The sequence below is a fragment of the Erinaceus europaeus genome, chromosome 4 (assembly GCF_950295315.1).
Source record: "Erinaceus europaeus chromosome 4, mEriEur2.1, whole genome shotgun sequence".
In the NCBI taxonomy this organism is placed as follows: Eukaryota; Metazoa; Chordata; class Mammalia; order Eulipotyphla; family Erinaceidae; genus Erinaceus; species Erinaceus europaeus.
The window spans coordinates 117116473-117137355 of record NC_080165.1 but is presented as its reverse complement, the minus strand read 5'-3'; positions in this window follow the sequence as shown (position 1 = coordinate 117137355).

Sequence of the window (20883 nt, the reverse complement as noted above, 5' to 3'; positions counted from 1 at the left end):
TTTTTATTTCACAAAGAGAGAAGTAAGAAGCAGAAAAGGAAACCGATTCGGAGACACCACAGCACTGCGCTACCATTTATGGAACTTCCTTCAGTGCCATGGTGTTTCCATATGGTATGTGAGCTTGAACTCAAGGACTCATATATGATAAGGCACACACCACCAGGTGAGTGCTTTCTCGCTCTCTCTCCTCTTTCTCTCAGCCTCTATCTCTTTCTCTCCCTCCCTCCCTCCCTCCCTCCCTTTTCATTTTTTCCCTTGCCCTCTCCTCTCTCTCTCTTTCATTCCTTTTTTCTTCATTTCCCATTAGGATTGGTACCTATATGACAACTCCACCACTCCTGGTAGCCATTTACTTTTTTGATAATGACAGAAAGAAACCATACTAGATTAAGTCCTGCTTTTTCTCAGTTTATCATTGTGTCATCTAAACATGTCACAAAATCACTAAGTCCCAATAAAGTTGCACTCCGAGGTTTCAGGAAGGACAAGAATTTTAGGGAAACAGTATTCAATTCACTAAAGGGCCATAAGTCACTCTCAACAAGTGACAGAGAATTTAGAGTGGAAACAAGACTTTGGTGTGCCGTTCTTCTTCTAGCATTTGCCCTTCTTCCGTAGCCAGTCAACAGCGTCAGGTTGAGCCTGATGTAAAGTTTCGAGACCTCCTTTGAATCTGGAGAGGTGGCAGTCATTGACTATGTGGGTCATAGTCTGTCCGTAGCCGCAGGGGCAGTTCGGGTCGTCTCTGGCTCCCCAGCGATGGAACATAGCGGTGCACCGGCCATGGCCTGTTCGATAGTGATTGAGGAGGGCCCAATCATAATGTGCTAGGTCAAAGCCGGGTTGACGCTTGCAGGGGTCTGTGAGGTGTGCCATAATTGGCAGTGACTCAGAATTCTGCACCGCATAATGACCCTGGGTGCATGCTCACCGAAGGATAAAGAATAGGAAAGCTTTCAAGGGAGGGGATGGGATATGGAACTCTGGGGTGGAAATTGTGTAGAATTGTACCTCTCTTATCCTATGGTGTTGTCGATAATTTTATTTTATAAATAAATAACAATAAAATGCTTTTTTAAAAAGGAGAATATTTTTTAAAATTTATTTTATTTTATTTTATTTATTTATTCCCTTTTGTTGCCCTTGTTGTTTTATTGTTGTAGTTATTATTGATGTCGTTGTTGTTGGATAGGACAGAGAGAAATGGAGAGAGGAGGGGAAGACAGAGAGGGGGAGAGAAAGACAGACACCTGCAGACCTGCTTCACCGCCTGTGAAGGGACCTGCCTGCAGGTGGGGAGCCGGGGCTCGAACAGGGATCCTGATGCCGGTCCTTGAGCTTAGCGCCACCTGCGCTTAACCCACTGTGCTACAGCCCGACTCCCAAAAAGGAGAATATTTTAAAAAAATATTTCCTCCATGAAGCTGTAGAGTGCTGGAGTTTCCTCATGGGGCTAGATGGTACATTTAGTTGAGCTTGGGCACAGAGTGCCATGACAGACACCTTAGTAAAAATCTCTAGGTTTGAGTTTGATCCTAGAGCAGCAAAACCATCTCCTTGGGGGGCACCATGGGCTTGTAAAGCAGAGGGCTCCATAGTTACCTTTACAGATTACTGGTCATAAGACTTTGCTCAAGAACTGTATGAATGTTGTAACTAAAAATTAAAAGGGGCTTTCGATGCAGCGTGTAAAGGATTTGGCTGAGGGGCGGCTTGGAGTAGGTTTAAACAAATCAATGTTTTATTAGGGCAGTACAGAGGTATGAGACATTATTTTAGGTACTACAAAATAAGCAATTATCAGTGGGAGTTAAGAATATGCTAGGTCCATAAAGTCCATGAGTAGTTATCAAAAGTCCAGTCCCATGAAATAAACAATTATCAGCCAAGGTATAGGTTACTCATGGCTGTAGAGAAGTCTTAGTTTACCAACTAGCTGAATCACACGTGTTTAATTCCCAGGAGAAGTAGCCATGGCGGGCCATGCCAGGGACCTCAAACAGCCTCAGCTGAGATGCATCTGACCAGGAGAAGAAGCAGCAGCCAAAAAGAGCGGACTTCTGGCTGGCTGTGCTTTTAAGTTTATTCAGTCCACCCACAATGCTTTGTGAATTTGCACAGACTGGATCCACCCACAGTCCACTGTGCATTTGCACAGATCACTGTATGCTCTGTTGCCAAGGCTGACATCAGCCAATCGCTGTGCCCGACTTCTATTGTCCACTGATATATTGCATCACAACATATGAAACCTTCATCTCATTCACTGAACTTGGGAGAAGTAAAGCCCCTAGATGATTACTACTGAATTTCTGCTAGCCCAGGGCTTAGAGTGCAGATTTATAGTGGTTTTGTTTGTTTTGTTTTCCAGAGTACTGCTCAGCTCTGGTTTGTGGTGGTGCTGGTAATTGAATCTGCAACGTCAGAGCCTTACGCACTAAAATCATTTTGCATAATCATTATGCTATCTCCCCAGCCCTGCTGACTTACAGGAATTTAAGAAACATGATTTTTATTTATGTCTTTTTTGTCTCTAGGGTTATAACTTGGTCCTTGTACCTACATAACAAATCCACCACCCCCAGCAGCCATTTTATTCTTTCCTTTCCTATTTTTTCTTTTTCATTCGTTTGTTTCATAGGACACAGGAAAATGTAGAAGAGCGAGGGTGAGAGAAGGAGAAAGAATGATACCTGTACCATTGCTTCACCACTTGTGAAGCTTTTCCCCTGCCAGTGGGGACTGGGAGTTTTGAACCTGAGTCCTTGAGCATGGTAACCTGTGAGCTGGGTATCCCCACTGTCCAGCCACTCTTTCTCCTCTACACTGCTCCAGTCTGAGTGTTTTTAGATAGACAGTTATATAAAAGACAGAGACAGAGAGAGACAAAGAGATACAGAGACACAGACAGAGGGAAAGATCCACAGAGCCAAGCTGTGAGGTAGAAACTGGGCTTGAACATAGGCCCCATGCACAGCAAAGCAGGCCTCTTGTCAGGTGAGCTATCTCATTGGTCCAAGGTGACATTTTATTTCTCTTTCTCTCTTTTTATTAGGACTTATTTTATTTATGCCACACAACAATGGTCATACAAATGAGAGGAAGAAGAGGGCAAATTCTGACCTGGATTTATAAAAAAAAAAAAAAAAAAATGACTATCTTACTCTTTCTTGCTCCCTACAAGTCAAACACTGCCACCCCAAACCTGAAGTGTACTAGGAGCTTCACTACCCTGAGAACATTCTAAATGTGAGGCACAGAGAATTAGGGAGTCACCAACCAACCTTCTCTCACAGACCCTGCCTTAGTGTCCAGGATTTCTGGGAAATTTCCTTCCACAACTGGTGAGAATTTAGCTTTGAAAAGCTAGCATCCTGGAAACCCAGACTCTGTCCCCTTGGAGGAATTCTAGAACAGGGAATCCATTTTATTTTTCAGGGACTCTAAGCTTGTATTGCAGCGGTAGAAGGAAGAATGACGTAAAGACTTTCATTGAAAACACCACTTAGAGGTTCAATCTTGCTGCTTGGGAGTGTTTGTTCCTCTGTAGCAGACCGCATCCAGGTCTTTGTGTTCCCAACTAGCCAGCGTGCTTTTGTGTGGCACTGCAGGATGTATCTGTTGCCAGGCACCCAGAAGTTACCCCACCTCCTGGCTTTTGTTTTGCCAAGGCCTGGCCTGAAGTAGGGGAATTAAATTGCCTTAAATGGAGAGTCAATTCAAGTAAGGACTGAAAAGGGGCAAGCAACGGTGTACATGTGTGTGGGTCAGGGGAGGAGGTTTTCAAGAGCTTTCCTGACTTCTATGATTTTAACACACAGAGCAACAACACCACCCGCCCACCCTCCTTCAGTACTTCAATGCTCTTTCAAACATTTGGGGATAGAGGTTGGCAGGGGAGTCACCCAGAGATTTTGCTTCCACTTTCCTCACCTCAAATCTTTCCTCTCATGCACAGGGATTGATGAACAGAATGTAAAATGGATTTCAGGTCCCACTGCTTCCTCTGCTTACATAAACATTTGGCAAATCTCTCTCTCTCTCTTTCTCTCTCTCTCTCTTTCTCTCTCTGTCTCTCTCTCCCTCCCTCCCTCCCCCATATATATGACACTTATGCTTTTAGTGTTCCCAGTTCCAACGAATTTATTTATACTTGTCTACAGATTGATTTTAGAAATTGGTAGTCACCATGTATGTGTGAAGACAGTCTTCATCTTGCTCTCCACGTGTTTATTCTTCCTGATTTAAAAAAAGTTCTCAACAGCCTATCAGAGATCTCTCGGAAAAGATGAGTCTGCTATGCAGGGAAAAGGTATTGCTGAATTATTCTCTCTCAAAAATTTCCAGGCCCCAATTTATACGACCCTTTCCAGTCATATAAACACCCCACACAAAAAAACGTAAGACCAACAACATTCTGGCTGGCAGCACTGTGATAGGATACCCTTCTAGCTGGGTGGACAGTGGCTTGACTGGACATCTCCTCAAATGACCCATTATGCTGTATAAGTGCTGAATCCCCAGTGTCAGAATAAAGGGGTTTTTTTTTTTGAGATATGAGTCTACTGTTTTCTCAGATTTGGCTCTAACCTGATTAAGTCTGCTTTTCTCAAATCAGTTTTTGTCTTTTGGTTAATTGATTTTCTGAGCAGAAAGAAATGTGTCTTTGCTTCTATTATAGCTATGTAAAACTTAAAACAGGGGAGGGAAAAATCGAATAATGGTTATTCAAAGAGACTCTCATGCCTGAGGCTCTAAAGTCTCAATGGTTCAATCTCATGTACCATCATAAACCAAAGTTGAGCAGTGTAACACAAATAATTACATAAAAAGTAGATAAAATGGCCCCCACACCTATGGACATCTAATCTTTGACAAAGGGGCCCAGACTATTAAATGGGGAAAGCAGAGTCTCTTCAACAAATGGTGTTGGAAACAATGGGTTGAAACATGCAGAAGAATGAAACTGAACCACTGTATTTCACCAAATACAAAAGTAAATTCCAAATGGATGGAGGACTAGGATGTTAGACCACAAACTATCAGATACTTAGAAGAAAATATTGGTAGAACTCTTTTCCGCATACATTTTAAAGACATCTTCAATGAGACAAATCCAATTACAAAGAAGACTAAGGCAAGTATAAACTTATGGGACTACATCAAATTAAAAAGCTTCTTCACAGCAAAAGAAACCACTACCCAAACCAAGAGACCCCTCACAGAATGGGAGAAGATCTTTACATGACATACATCAGACAAGAGTTTAATAACCAATATATATAAAGAGCTTGCCAAACTCAGCAACAAGACAACAAATAACCCCATCCAAAAATGGGGGGAGGACATGGACAGAATATTCACCACAGAAGAGATCCAAAAGGCCAAGAAACACATGAAAAAATGCTCCAAGTCTCTGATTGTCAGAGAAATGCAAATCAAGACAACAATGAGATACCACTTCACTCCTGTGAGAATGTCATACATCAGAAAAGGTCATAGCAGCAAATGCTGGAGAGGGTGTGGGGTCAAAGGAACCCTCCTGCACTGCTGGTGGGAATGTCAATTGGTCCAACCTCTGTGGAGAACAGTGTGGAGAAGTCTCAGAAGGCTAGAAATGGACCTACCCTATGATCCTGCAATTCCTCTCCTGGGGATAGATCCTAAAGAACCCAACACATCCATCCAAAAAGATCTGTGTACACGTATGTTCTAGGCAGCACAATTTGTAATAGCTAAAACCTGGAAGCAACCCAGGTGTCCAACAACAGATGAATGGCTGAGCAAGTTGTGGTATATATACACAATGGAATACTACTCAGCTGTAAAAAATGGTGATTTCACTGTTTTCAGCCAATCTTGGATGGACCTTGAAAAATTCATGTTAAGTGAAATAAGTCAGAAACAGAAGGATGAATATGGGATGATCTCACTCTCAGGCAGAAGTTGAAAAACAAGATCAGAAAAGAAAAAAAAAAAGAAAAAAAAAAAACCAAGTAGAACCTGAAATGGAATTGGTGTATCATACCAAAGTAAAAGACTCTGGGGTAGGGGTGGGTGGCTGGAGAGAATACAGGTCCAAGAAGAATGACAGAGGACCTAGTGGGGGTTGTATTGTTATATGGGAAACTGGGGAATGTTATGTGCAAACTATTGTATTTACTGTTGAATGTAAAACATTAATTCCCCAATAAAGAAATAAAAAAGTAGATAAAATGATTATATGATTCACTGTAGAACTAAATGATTGGATGCATAAAGATATGAATGCTGTCATGTGCATATGGAAGATGTGACACTAGAAAATTTGTCTAAATGTTAAGATTAAATACTTTATTCTCTCACTCTACCTATGGCTCAAAATTATACTGCTTTTCAAATGACTTTGTATTATAACCTTGAATTTCTTGTAGTGTATTTTGATTTTAGTTTTTAACAGTCTTTTTCTTTTCTTTTTTAAAAATTTCTTTATTGGGGAATTAATTTTTTCATCTTTTTCTTTTCATTTAAGCATTTTAGTTTCATAATTATTGGTTGAAGTGACTCCACTGAATTTTGATTTCCTGTATTAATTTGAACAGGTTACTTCCCAGATCTGTTGCTTAGTCATCCTGGGTTAATCTCCTCTTTCTTTCTTTTTTTTTTTTTTTATTTATAAAATGGAAACACTGACAAGACCATAGGATAAGAGGGGTCTAATTCCACACAATTCCTGCCACTGGAATTCCATATCCCATTCCCTCCCCTAATAGCTTCCCTATTCTTTTTTTTTAAAATTTTTTATTTAAGAAAGGATTAATGAACAAAAACATAAGGTAGGAGGGGTACAACTCCACACAATTCCCACCACCCAATCTCCATAGCCCACCCCCTCCCATGATAGCTTTCCCATTCTCTATCCCTCTGGGAGCATGGACCCAGGGTCATTGAGGGTTGCAGAAGGTGGAAGGTCTGGCTTCTGTAATTGCTTCCCCGCTGAATATGGGCGTTGACTGGTCGGTCCATACTCCCAGTCTGCCTCTCTCTTTCCCTAGTAAGGTGTGTCTCTGGGGAAGCTGAGCTCCAGGACACATTGGTGGGGTCTTCAATCCAGGAAGCCTGGCCAGCATCCTGGTGGCATCTGGAACCTGGTGATTGAAAAGAGAGTTAACATAAGAAGCCAAACAAATTGTTGAGCAATCATGGATCCCAAGCTTGGAATAGTGGAGAGGAAGTGTTAGGGAGATACTCACTGCAAACTCTAGTGTACTACAGCTTCCCTATTCTTTAACCCTCCGGGAGCATGGACCTCTGGCTTCTGTAATTACTTCCCAGATGAACATGAGTATTGATAGGTTGACCCATACTCCCAGCCTGTCTCTCTCTTTCCCTAGTGGGGCAAGGATCTGGGGAGGTGGGGCTCCAGGACACATGGTGGGGCCATCTTTTCAGAGAAGTCAGGTTGGCATCATAGTAACATCTGGAATCCCGTGGCTAAAAAAGAATTAAGATAGAAAGCAGAGCAAACTGTTGACTCAATCTCCTCTTTCCTAATCACCTACCTTTTCCTTTCTTGGATTTATTTAAATTTTTACTGAAATATATCCTTAATGTTTTTCCTCAGAAAGGTGAACAGTAAAAAAACAAAACAAAAAACTATGGAAGTCTGAAAAGACTTTTATTTTACCTTCACATTGAAATGATTGTGCAGTTTGTAAATAATTGTATAATTTCGCATATAATGTAGTCAAGGTTAGAATTATTCAGAACTTTGAAATCATCCTGCAGTAGAATGTTCACCCACTTGCCATTCCATTTGGAGAAACTCCAGTATTGTCTCCTACTCTCTCAGGATCTTTTGAACTCTTTTATTTAACCCCAGTACTCTGAAATTTCATATCTTTGTGTGAGTCTTTTTCCTTTCAGCATATGTGTTCTTTCTTATACTTCTCAATCTGTGTTGCCAACATTTTCTTTTTATTTTAGAAATAGCCTCATGTTATTTCATTTACTGTCGTATGCTTTACATTGGTTTGTTCTAGCCCTCCCCCGCCAAGAGAATTGGATCAGTCCTGCTAATTTCGGGGGCCCGCTTGGCCCCGCCCCAAGGGACCCTGCGAGAGTTCGGGAGTGCGAGAGTTGGAGAGTTCCTGAGTGCCAGAGTTCCAGAGTGACAGAGTTCCTGGGTTCCTGAGTTCGAGAGTGCCAGAGTTTCAGAGGGTTCCCCAGTACGAGAGTTCCAGAGTTCCAGAGTTGGAGAGTTCGAGAGTAAGAAAGAGTGCTTGTGCCGCCGCAAAGAGATAGCAGAGTTCTGTTTGGTGATTAGTTTGTCTTAGTTTATGAATCGTTGTTCCTGAATAAAGAAATACAGCTTCCCTGCCCAGCCGTTGTCTCCGCGTCTCTGTTACCCGCCCCTGAAGCTACCCGCCCAGCAAGAGCCTCCGAAATTTTAACAACAATTTACTGTTTCTATTTCTTTACTTTTTCTATTTTCTATTTTTGGAACTGCCCTTGATCAGATTTTGGGATGATTCATCATACACTAGTTATCTATATATAAATGACAAATTACCATGAACTCAAACAACACATTTGCAGTCTCAGTTTCCATGGGACAGGAATTTGCACACAACACCTGTGAGAGTTCTGATCAGTATCTTTCTCAAAAGACTGCACTTAAGGTGTCAGCTGGGCTGCAGCTTTTTTTATTTGGTGTTTTTTTTTTTTCCACCAAAGTTGTCTCTGGAGCTCAGTGTTTGCACAATTCCACTGCTCTTAGCAGCCATTGTTTTCCTTTTCTTTTTTCTCTAAATAGAGGGAGAGAGAGAATAGGAGGAGAGGGAGAACAAGGAGAGGAAGAGGGAGAGAAGAAAAGATGCCATAACACTACTCCACCAGTTGTGAAGCTTTCCTCCTGTAGGTGTTTTTATGTAGTGACCCAGGGCTTGAATTCAGACCCTCACATGTGTTGAGGTAAGGGGCAAGCTATCTGCCTATTTTCTACGTGGCTGACATTTTAACTGGATTTTTGACTGGAGAAGACTCTGTTTCCAACTTATTTGAAACAGTTTTCTAAGGGGGCAAGTTGTGGTGCACCTGGTTAAGTGCATACTTTACAGTGCACAAGGACCCGGGTTCAAACCCCTGGTCCTTACCTACAGGGGAAAGCTTCAAGAATGGTGAAGTAGAGCTTCAGGTGTTTCTGTCTCTTTCCTTCTTTCTACCTTCCCCCTCTCTTCTCAATTTCTGTCTGTTTCTATCCAATTATAAATAAATAAAAAGATTTTTAAAAAAATAAAATAAAATAAACAATTTCTTTACCATAGGACTCAAGCCCTGGCTCATTGTGAATTATTGTTGTTAGATCCCAGAGAAAATTCATAAACACTTGTTACATGGACTTCTGATCTCTCCCTCAAAATCAGCTGAGCAGAGAGTATTCCTAGATTTAATCTTCTAGCAAGAAAGGGTCTTATATGCAGAATAACCATACTCCATCATCTTTGCCCTAGTCAGCTCACTAGAAAAGGCCATAGGTCCAGTTCACACTCAAGGAGAAAGGACTGGACCAGAATGTGAACCAGCAGGCAGATATCATAGAGGAGGTGTCCTAGAGAATGTCTACTGAATTCTAGACTTGCTGATCATGGTCTCTCCAACACCCCCTCTCACCCTGCCAAATACTTTAATTTTAAAATATTTGTTCTCTTTAATCTACGTTCTGAAATACTTCCTTTTCTTTAATCCTGATTAAATTAAATCTGATTCTCCCTGAAAATAAGAAAAATTTCATTAGCATGATGTTTTGTAAGTCTAGTGAAAACTATTTCAAAGAGGAAAGTGGATGGCTATGCTTCATTTGTTGAAGAATCAAAACTATGAAGACTGATGATGACTCACCACTGGAGTCAGCAACATGGGATCACTGTGAACTCAGAAGAATAATTTTGGTGGCATGAGGAAAGTGGAAGTCTTTTTTACTTTTATTTTATTTTATTTTATTTATTTTTCCCTTTTGTTGCCCTTGTTTTTATCGTTGTCATCCTTGTTAGATAGGACAGAAAAAAATGGAGAGAGGAGGAGAGAAAGATAGATACCTGCAGACTTGCTTCACCGCCTGTGAAGCGACTCCCCTGTAGGTGGGGAGCTAGAGGCTCAAACTGGGATTCTTACCTGTCCTTGTGCTTTGCGCCACGTGCCCAACTCCCCGGAGAGTGGAAGTCTTTTATGGGTGGATTCAGAAGAGAATGGGAAGAGAGGACTCAAACTATAGACAAGACTATGAGAGAATTTTTCTTTTCCTTTCCTTTTATTTTTTTCACTTTTTATTGTTGGTGGTGGTGCTTCACTGCTCAAGGCTGACTTTTTCAGATAGAAGGGGACAGAGACAGAGAGATAAATAAAGAGAAGGAAATATACCAGAATATCAAATCTTCTTATAATGTGGTGGAAGCTGGGCTTTAGCCTGGGCTGCACTTATGACAAGGCAGACATTCTATCCAGGTGAGCTTTTTTGGTAGCCTCAGAATATTTATATTAAGAGAAACAGAGAAAAGTGCCTGAGAATCCTATAATGATACAGATCAAGAGTGAAATTATTGGGGCAGGGTGGTGGCATACCTGGTTGAGCGCACATGTTATAATGCACAAGGACCCAGGTTTGAGCCCCTGGACCCCACCTGCAGGGGGAAAGCTTCACCAGTGGTGAGGCAGTGTTGCAGGTGTATCTCTGTCTCTGTCTCTCTCTATCACCTCCTTTCCTCTCTATCACCTCCTTCCCTCTCAATTTCTGGCTGTCTCTATTCAATAAATAAAGATTTAAAAATTTAGAAAAAAAAGTGAAATTATCTAAGATGTAAGAAATGATTGAATATCCTATGCTGATGATAGTGATCCTGAAAAGAAGAGGAAAAGATATGATATAGGAGAGAAAGTGGCCAATAATTAGAGCAATAATCTTTTATAGAGAAATGGGAATAGGGTTTGATGCACCAATGGAAAGATTGATCTTAGATAAGAGCATAGAGTGTTTATAACAAATTTAAGAATGATAGTTGGAAAATGCAGAACTTAAGGAACAATGGATAGTCAACCTTGACTGTACTTCCTTATAATTATGTTTATAATATTTACTGAGAGAGAGGGAGGAGAAAGGAAAGAGAGCTGCCAGGTACCAAAGTGGTCAGTTAAGACATATATATTCATGTAAAATCCATATCATAACCCTAATATGAAGACAAAATATAGATACATATACACATCTCAGAAGATATTCAGACATCTATTTATCCTTCTGACAAAAACTGAGGCTGAACCTCTGATAAAGTTAAGATGAATCTCAGGAAAATAAAGATATCAGGTTAAGATTTCTTATTTTAAGTAAGTCTAAAACTTGTGGAGATATACAACATGACTAGGGAATGGACAGTGGATACCACACTGTTGAGAAATGTATTGTTATCTGAAAATAAAATGCAAGCAATAAGAGAGAAAGAGACATTTTACAAATGCTAAACTTGACAGATTTGGGCTGCTCCCAAAAGAAATGCCATGTATAGATGTTCTTGCCTGTAATCTTTGGATTGTTAATGAAGTTTGTGCTGGGTAAGATCTATAATTTGAGTGCTTTGACAATTCATCTCTGAAGACAGATAGGTGGGCAGATGTTACTGTGGGAGGGATGTGTGCACAGCATCTTCTTTAAAGATTTCTTTTTAATTCTCTTGGGTTCCCTGGGCAAACTTTGATTTCTCCAGAATTAGTCATTCTGTTTATTCTTCTTAGTCCTTCTCTTTTAGTGACTAATTTGGGGAAATTGTTCTTGGTTACTTGGAAACAAGCTAGTTGAAACTGATGGCTCACAGCTCTCAGGGGAAAAGTCTGGAATTTTTTATGTAGTTATATGTCCCATCTGTTTCCACTGGAAGGGCTGGTGCCCTACTTCAGCTTTTCTTGGTAGCAGACACCCTTGGACACTGCAGATGTGCTCAGCTGGCATTTTTCTAAGAGGTTCCTAAATAACTGAAACTTCACCTCAAACTTTTTAGTTCCACAAGCCAAAAATGTTTGCTTTTATCTTCCAAGACCACTGTCATGCCCACTTTATACAAAGCAGAAATTAGGGTGTTGTGGCTGGAGCTCAGGTCTATTGTATGTTCAGTTGCTTCCAGATGAAGCATGGCTCTCTACAAGACTAGAGGAGCACCATGGTCCTCCCAACTTCCACCAAGTGTGACTTCCTTTCCTATATCTTGATGAAGAGATAAAGATGCCTAGCCTAGTTTCCAAAGTCACTGCAATGATCTATTCTTTCTGTGTGGCACTTCTGGTGTGTGTGTGTGTGTGTGTGTTTTGTGTGTATGCGTGTATGCGCATGCGCTCTGTATGACCCTGGAAAGCCAGCACTTCTGTTCCATTTCCCCTGATGGTGCTCAGATGTCTTCTCATTCAGAATTCTGTAATCTCTTTCCACATCCAGATGCTAGTCAAGTCTTCCAGTTTACCAGTTTAGTCATTGCCCATTGCAGCATCTTGCTTCTTGCCTTTCTTATAACACAAACTTTCTTTACACTTTGAATCAGGATTTTAATCCTTTTTTGTTTTAAAAAAAAAAAGTGTGATTTTGAAAAAACAGGCTACTACAAACTCTGCCTATTGTGTTTGTATAGGCAAAACACATGCTTGCTCTCAATTATTTCATAGCCTCAAAAGACTTAGCTTACTTCACTTTCCTTATTCACTCTAGCTATTCAACTAACTATACAAGAGATAGCAAGTAAAATTTGCTCTTCTATCTTTTAATCTCTTCTGATATGGCATTATTGTCACCCCATGCCAATCTTTAGAAGTAAGACTATATATAATTGGCCAAGACATATAATGATACATATCGAGTAAAAAACAATTGTTGTCCTGCCGGGCTGGGCTAGCTTCACAGGTGGTAGAGAGACGACCAGGGACTCATGGCTGAGTGGGACGCAGTTTAATCTTTATTGCTGGGCTAGCTTCGCAGGAGAGAGAGAGAGACTCTTGGACTCTCAGAGTTGGAAGGCAATTCCACTGTGTGTTCAAACAGAAGAGCAGCTGTATATATATATTTGCCAAGTAGGGTGGAAACAGAATGTGACATAGAGAGGGTAGAGCCAAAAGAGAGTGGTGGAAATTAGGGTGTGTCTAGGAGAGGGGGCGGAGCAAAAAGGGAGTATGAACCAGTGGGGATTAAACCAATGCCCTGCAAGCAGGGCAGTTCCTAGGTAACACAGTGATTATGTAAATAGACCACAGCGATTACCCAGTGCAACAGAAGGGGTCTTAGAAGCAGAATTTAGAAGCAGACCAACATTGTCCTATGGCAACCTTTATTAGAATCATCAGACAAGTAAATGAAAATAAAAAGGTGACGTTAACTTATACCCCATTAAAAACCTAGGTCTATTTTTTCCGTAACTAAAGGCTATACTCTAAAAACCTAATACTTAGGCACTTAGGCTTAGGCACAACAAATGACACTCAAGACTTTCAGTCTAAGCTTATTAGACAAAGAAAGGACTACAAAAACTGGAAAAGGGCAAGAGACTGGATATTTAACAATGGCCATATTGGCCAATACCAGGCCACCTCATGACCTGGGGGGTCTTAGTCAGGGAATCCTTGGATTCCCCCATAGATACTATGGGCCTAGTCCGCTAACAGATACTTCTCTTTACCATCACTGGTCACTTCCATCAGGAATATCAATCCTAAGCCCTTCTGTGGGCCTCTTCAGGACCTTGCCTTTGTTGAGACACAAATATTATTAGCATCGGCTGATGTCAGCCTACAAACTGAGCTACTGACTTATGAAAACCCACAGTCCATTAAAATTTACTTAAGTGGGATATATCCTAAGGAACCCAACACATCCATCCAAAAAGATCTGTGTACACATATGTTCTTGGCGGCACAATTTGTAATAGCCAAAACCTGGAAACAACCCAGGTGTCCAACAACAGATGAGTGGCTGAGCAAGTTGTGGTATATATACACAATGGAATACTACTCAGCTGTAAAAAATGGTGACTTCACCGTTTTCAGCCGATCTTGGATGGACCTTGAAAAAATCATCTTGAGTGAAATAAGTCAGAAACAGAAGGATGAATATGGGATGATCTCACTCTCAGGCCGAAGTTGAAAAACAAGACCAGAAAAGAAAACACAAGTCAAACCTGAAATGGAATTGAGTATTACACCAAAGTAAAAGACTCTCGGGTGGGTGGGTAGGTGGGGAGAATACAGGTCCATGAAAAATGATGAATGAAATAGTGGGGGTTGTATTGTTAAATGGGAATCTGGGGAATGTTATGCATGTTCAAACTATTGTATTTACTGTTGAATGTAAAGCATTAATTCCCCAATAAAGAAATAAATTATTAAAAAAAAAAACAAGTATGACTATTCAATAGGAATAAACGAAAATGAGTTAAATGTGCTTTTTAAAAAAAAAAAAAAAGTTGATGCTGCACAGTACCATGTAGTTAAAATAAGTTTTTAAAAATTCCAAATGTAATTTGCATACTTTGCCACTTAAGCCACGAAGTTTCAGATAATGAATCAATCAGTCCTTCCCACTTTTATAGGCTGTTAAAGCAATGTCCTTAATTGATATTACATTTAGCAGTTAGTAGTTAAAATTGGTTCTGGGGGTCCGGCGGCAACACAGTGGATTAAGTGCACGTGGCGCAAAGCACAAGGACCAGAAAAAAAAAAATTTACTTAAGCACATGTATTTGGGAAACTGCTCTCTGAACTAAGTGAACTAAGCAGCAGCTAGCTGCTCCTATGTACTCTTTTTCTTCTGGATGGCACCTCCTGGTAACCTAACACATGTAGCCCACCTCTGGTAAATTTAGCTTAAAAGACTCCCTGGATGCTCATATAAAAATAACACTAGCTATTGCTATGGTAGTAATCAATAGGCAATATATATATATATTGTGGAAGCAAGGCTGCCCGTGTTCAAGTTCTGACTCTACTACAAGGAGCTGTCCCAACAAATATTTTGATCTTATATGAACTAGATGGCAGAAGGGTACCCAAGATTATGAAGCGAGAGGCATCAAGCTATACCATCTACCAGGCGTCTGCAGAAAAGCTAGTTTTCCAACTAAAGGCAAAAGTATTTGCACATTATAATTAGAAATTCCATTTCCTCATTCTCCGTTATCTAACACAGTCTTCTGGAGGATGCTAGCTAAGTAAAATGTTACTTCACTTCTAGCAAGTGGTTTTACCAGTATCCAAAAGTTTCTGCTTAGAGAGAACAATGCATATTTTTCAGTTTTATCTGTGGAACGAATTTTTGTTTAGTTTCTTTAAAACTGTTTTTGCCAGGAAGAAGTTACTAAAACAGTACTCAAAGACTCCTCTCTAGCCATAATGATCAGCCAATCTCGGTCCCTTTGCCTATTTTGCTATACTTAGGTTTACCATACTATACTGTGATGTAATAAAGCTCCCAATTTCTTTTAAACCCCAAGCAAAGCTGAGTCTGAAATTTGTTGTTTTTTTTTAATTTGCTATATCATCTCACTATAAACTAACAATGGTAAGGACTGCCCCACTTTGAAGGAAGGCTGGCTCATCCTAGTCTGCCACTCGAAGATGTCTGGTCCTGAAATGAGTGCAGTCTAGGATGTTCCCAGCTGTGACTATGTACTATAAGTCAGAATGGCAGGGACTCAAAGGTTTTGCAGGGTCCTGTGCTGAATATGAATATACATGGGCCCCAGGTCATACTGATGTGGTAAACAGTTAAGTATATATATATTATTAATTTTTTATATTTGTTTATTTTCCCTTTTTTTGCCCTTGTTTTTTTAATTGTTATTGTAATTATTGTTGTTGTTGTTGATGTCATCATCGTTGCTAGATAGGACAGAGAAATGGAGAGAGGAGGGGAAGACAGAGAAGGGGAGAGAAAGATAGACACCTGCAGACCTGCTTCACCACCTGTGAAGCAACTCTCCTGCAGGTGGGGAGCCGGGGGGCTCGAACAGGGATCCTCAAGCTGGTCCTTGCACTTTGCACCACCTGCACTTAATCCACTGCTACCGCCCAACTCCCAGTTAAGTATATTTGTATATATTTTCTCAAGTTTGAGAGCTGCTTTCTGTTCTAACCCAACTTGCAAGTTCTATACTCTACTCTGACATCATTCTCCCAGACCGTATTTCCAGTCCACTTCCATGTTAGCTATCCTGGACTCCTTGCAACATACTTAAAATAGACCTCCTAGCTTCTTTCTACCTTAGGGTCTCTATTCTCATTCACTCTATTCCTACTCTATAGTTCCCATTTATTAAACATTTTGTCATGCTTTATATTTTACTGCTTTTCAGCCACCAAGTTGCAGACACTACTATGGTTCCATCCTGACTTCCCTGGGCAAATGACATTGTGACACCTCCCCAGAGCTCTACCCCACTGGGGAAATACAGAGAAAGTCCAGCAGAGAAGCAATTACAGAAACCAAAAGTCCTTCTTTCTATATTCCAAGAATTTTGGTCCATACTTCCAGAAGGGGGAATGTTAGGTGAAGCTAAACAGAGGACTTAGAACTTCATTCAATTCCACCAGAACCCAAAATGTCACTGGGAATCTTTGAATTTATACTATCACTAAAAAAGAAGGGAATCTGACCTGCACACCTATGGACATCTGATCTTTGATAAGGGCGCCCAAAGTATTAAATGGGGGAAGGAGGCTGTCTTCAATAAATGGTGCTGGGAAAACTGGGTTGTAACATGCAGAAGAATGAAACTGAACCACTTTATCTCACCAGGAAAAAAAATCAACTCCAAATGGATTAAAGACCTGGATGTCAGACCAGAAACAATCAAGTACTTAGAGGAAAACATTGGTAAAACACTTTCCCACCTACACCTCAAGGACATCTTTGATGAAACAAACCCAATTGAAAGGAAGACTAAAGCAGAACCAAACAAATGGGACTATATCAAATTGAAAAGCTTTTGCACAGCCAAAGAAACTATCACACAAAGAGACCCCTCACAGAATGGGAGAAGATCTTTACATGCCATACATCAGACAAGAGACTAATCACCAAAATATACAAAGAGCTCAGCAAACTTAGCACCAAAAAAGCAAATGACCCAATCCATAAATGGGCAGAGGATATGAACAGAACATTCACTGCAGAGGAGATCCAAAAGGCTAACAAACATATGAAAAACTGCTCCAGGTCACTGATTGTCAGAGAAATGCAAATAAAGACAACATTGAGATACCACCTCACCCCTGTGAGAATGGCATACATCAAAAAGGACAGCAGCAACAAATGTTGGAGAGGCTGTGGGGTCAGAGGAACCCTTCTGCACTGCTGGTGGGAATATAAATTCGTCCAGCCTCTGTGGAGAGCAGTCTGGAGAACTCTCACAATGCTAGACATGGACCTTCCATATGACCCAGTAATTCCTCTCCTGGGGATATATACCCTAAGGACTCCAACCAAAAAGTTGTGTGTACTCCTATGTTCATAGCCACACAATTCACAATAGCTAAAACCTGGAAGCAACCCAGGTGCCCAACAACAGATGAGTGACTGAGAAAGCTGTGGTATGTATACACAATAGAATACTATGCAGCTACTAAGAACAATGAACTCAATTTCTCTGACCCATCTTGGTCAGAGCTAGAAGGAATTATGTTAAGTGAGCTAAGTCAGAAAGATAAAGATGAGTATGGGATGATCCCACTCATCAACAGAAGTTGAGAAAGATCAGAAAGGGAAACTAAAGGCAGGATCTGACTAAACTGAAAGTAGGGCATCAAAGTAAAAACCCTGTGGTGAGTGGGAGGGTGGACATGCGGCTTCCTGGGCTGGCGGGGGTGGGGGTGGGGGCTAGTGGGTGGGATGGGACACAATCTTCTGGTGATGGGATGGTGTTTATATGCACACCTATTAAATTGTAGTAATATAAATGACTTTTAATTAATATGAGAGGGGGAAAAATTGATTGTATGTCTAACAAAGGGACTTTTCAAAGCTAACCCAATTACCAAATAATGTGATGATAACAGTAACTATCCATTGTCTTCTCGAACCCTAAGACAGCAGGAACCTCACATTCCCACTATAGAGCCTAAACTTCCCCCAGTCCTGGGACCCTAGGGTAGGGCCCACTTTCCCGTATGCTTCTCCCAATTCTTATCAAATAATATTGCATCTGCTGATTGCAACCTAATCAATGCAATGAGTGCCACCCCAGCATGCTTCACTTCAGACTGTGTCCAGAGACTTCAGGTGTGGAACGACAACCCTTCAGCTTCATCACTCAGGTGAGACCTTTCTTTTCATAGTATTCTCTAATTCCATCCCAGGTGGTTCACTTCCTAACAAAGTCCCAAAACCTAGATATAGACCAGGTTCCAGGAGATAGAGCATCTGTTCACAGGTATTCATAAACCAGGGCAAATATATACCTAAAGCAGAAGTACACTAGAGTTTGCAGTGAGTATCCCACTAACACTTCCTGTAGCCTCCAAAACCACTTCTTCGGCCACTTGTCCAGAAGCTTCCACTTCGATGACTCCTCATACCGCTACACACTTATCAGAGCAAGTTCACACATTTCTGGTCAATGTTGCCCCCAATAGACAAAAACCTCAGGCCTGGTGTCCATATTCCGCCACAGACCTGAAGGAACTACGCCAGGCTATCAAAGATGACGGTGTTCATGCCCCATGGACCAGGTCCATTTTACAAGGCCTGCTTCAGAACCTTAATACCCCTCAAGATTGGAGAGATGTGACTCGTGCTACGCTCCCAGGCCCCCTCTTCCTGCAATGGGAGGCATTCTTTCGCGACGAATATTTACAACAATCGCGGAAAAATATTCAAAATCAGCCAGAGGGTAATTTTGATGCATTGTTTGGAACAGGCCAATTAGAAACAGGGATTCAACAGGCGGAAGCCAAGTTTCCAGCGGGGTATTTTGATCAAGTACGCCTGTGTGCATTAAAAGCATGGGAGCGATTAACACCACCCATGGGAGCAGCCTCAGCCCCCATTCTCTCCCTGCAACAAGAACCTGATGAAACCCTCGCTAAATTCATTGCCAGGGTCCAGTCGAGTTTGGAAAGGAAGATTTATAATCCTGACGCTCGTTTTCTCCTTCTGCGATCCATAGTCTGGGATGGAATGCTTCCGCATTTTCGACAGGCCTGTATCACTCTTAAAAACGAACACCCAGATACTTGGATTCTAGCTACACAGGATCTCAGATCAAGCTCTTTTCAAGGACCTATGTTACAGGCCTATGCAGCTACCTTACATAAGCAAAAAGGAGCTTGCTTTCAGTGCGGTCGCCAAGGGCATTGGCGTAACCAATGTCCAGAAAGTAGACCGCGACCCCGCCTCCAGTCAGGGCGACCCCACCTCCAATCAGGGCAACCCCGCCTCCAGACAGGGAATCAGAGACCACGAATGCCTTGTCCCAGATGCCAGAAAGGATTTCACTGGAGGAGAGATTGTTGGTCAAGGTTCCATAGGAATGGCACGCCTCTGCCAAATGTAAACAGGGATTTAAACTAGGTATGGGGCTTCCCTTAGCCCCGCCCCCAAGAGGGAAGGAAGCAGGTCGCCCGCTTGGTGCTGTGCCCTTCTTCCACAAACAGAAGCCCAGCTTGGGACCCAATCCGTCGCTATACCCACCACGCCAAGTAACAATAACAGAGGGTGAGCAGAAGGAGGAACCCGTGGTATGTGGGAACTTCCAGCATAGAAATAACTGGCTGGAGCAAGAGAACAGCTCGAATTCGGAGCCTGAGATTTTATGGACCACCCCTGTTTTAGAAAGGGGTCACCCAACTATGACAGTAAAGATTGGTAATATTCCTTTTAAGTGTTTGGTTGACACGGGAGCAGATGAGACAATATTAAGACAAGCAGAGGTCCCCGAGAGTTGGGAACTCCTCCCAGGACCACGCTTACATGGTGTTGGAGGATTGACTCAGGCATTCCGCACACGAGATTCCCTTGTGTGGGAAGATCCAGAAGGGACTACCGGACGCTTTCAGCCTTTAATAGCTGATATAAGCACCAATTTATTGGGAAGAGACTTGCTGGAATCTTTAGATGTAGTGATATCCTCAGACACCTCTGCAGGACACCACACTCACTCCTGTGAGACTGCTAGACCCAACCAGCACCCCCAATACTAACTGCCACTGTTCGTAACAGAACTCCCCGCTTAGATTGGCTTTCTAATGAGCCTGTCTGGGTGGAACAGTGGCCTTTGCCTAGGGAGAAGCTAGAAATTTTAAAAAAACTCGTCCAAGAGCAGTTATCGTTGGGACACATTCGTCATTCTCGGAGCCCATGGAATACTCCAGTCTTTGTAATTAAAAAGCGCTCAGGAAAATGGCGCCTCCTCCAAGATCTTCGTGCAGTTAATAAAACCATGCAGGTTTGGGGCTCCCCCCAAAGGGGTTTGCCTCTTGCTTCCGCAATTCCCACAGGAATTCCAATCATAGCTATTGATATACAGGATTGTTTTTTCTCTATTCCCTTACACCCACAAGATTGTAAACGTTTTGCTTTCTCTGTTCCTTCTATTAATAATGCCAGCCCTGCCGATAGATTTGAATGGGTGGTACTGCCCCAGGGCATGGCTAATAGTCCTACTATTTGTCAAGAGGTGGTTAAATCTGCCCTTTTTCCATATATTCATAAGGGCCTTAAGGTTTTTCATTATATGGATGACGTGTTAATATGGGGAGAATTAGATACAGATCTCTCCGCCCTATGTGATTTTCTAATCCCTGCCTTAAAGAGAAGTGGACTTAATGTAGCTCCTGAGAAGATACAGCTAATCCCTCCAATATCTTTCTTAGGCTCAGAGA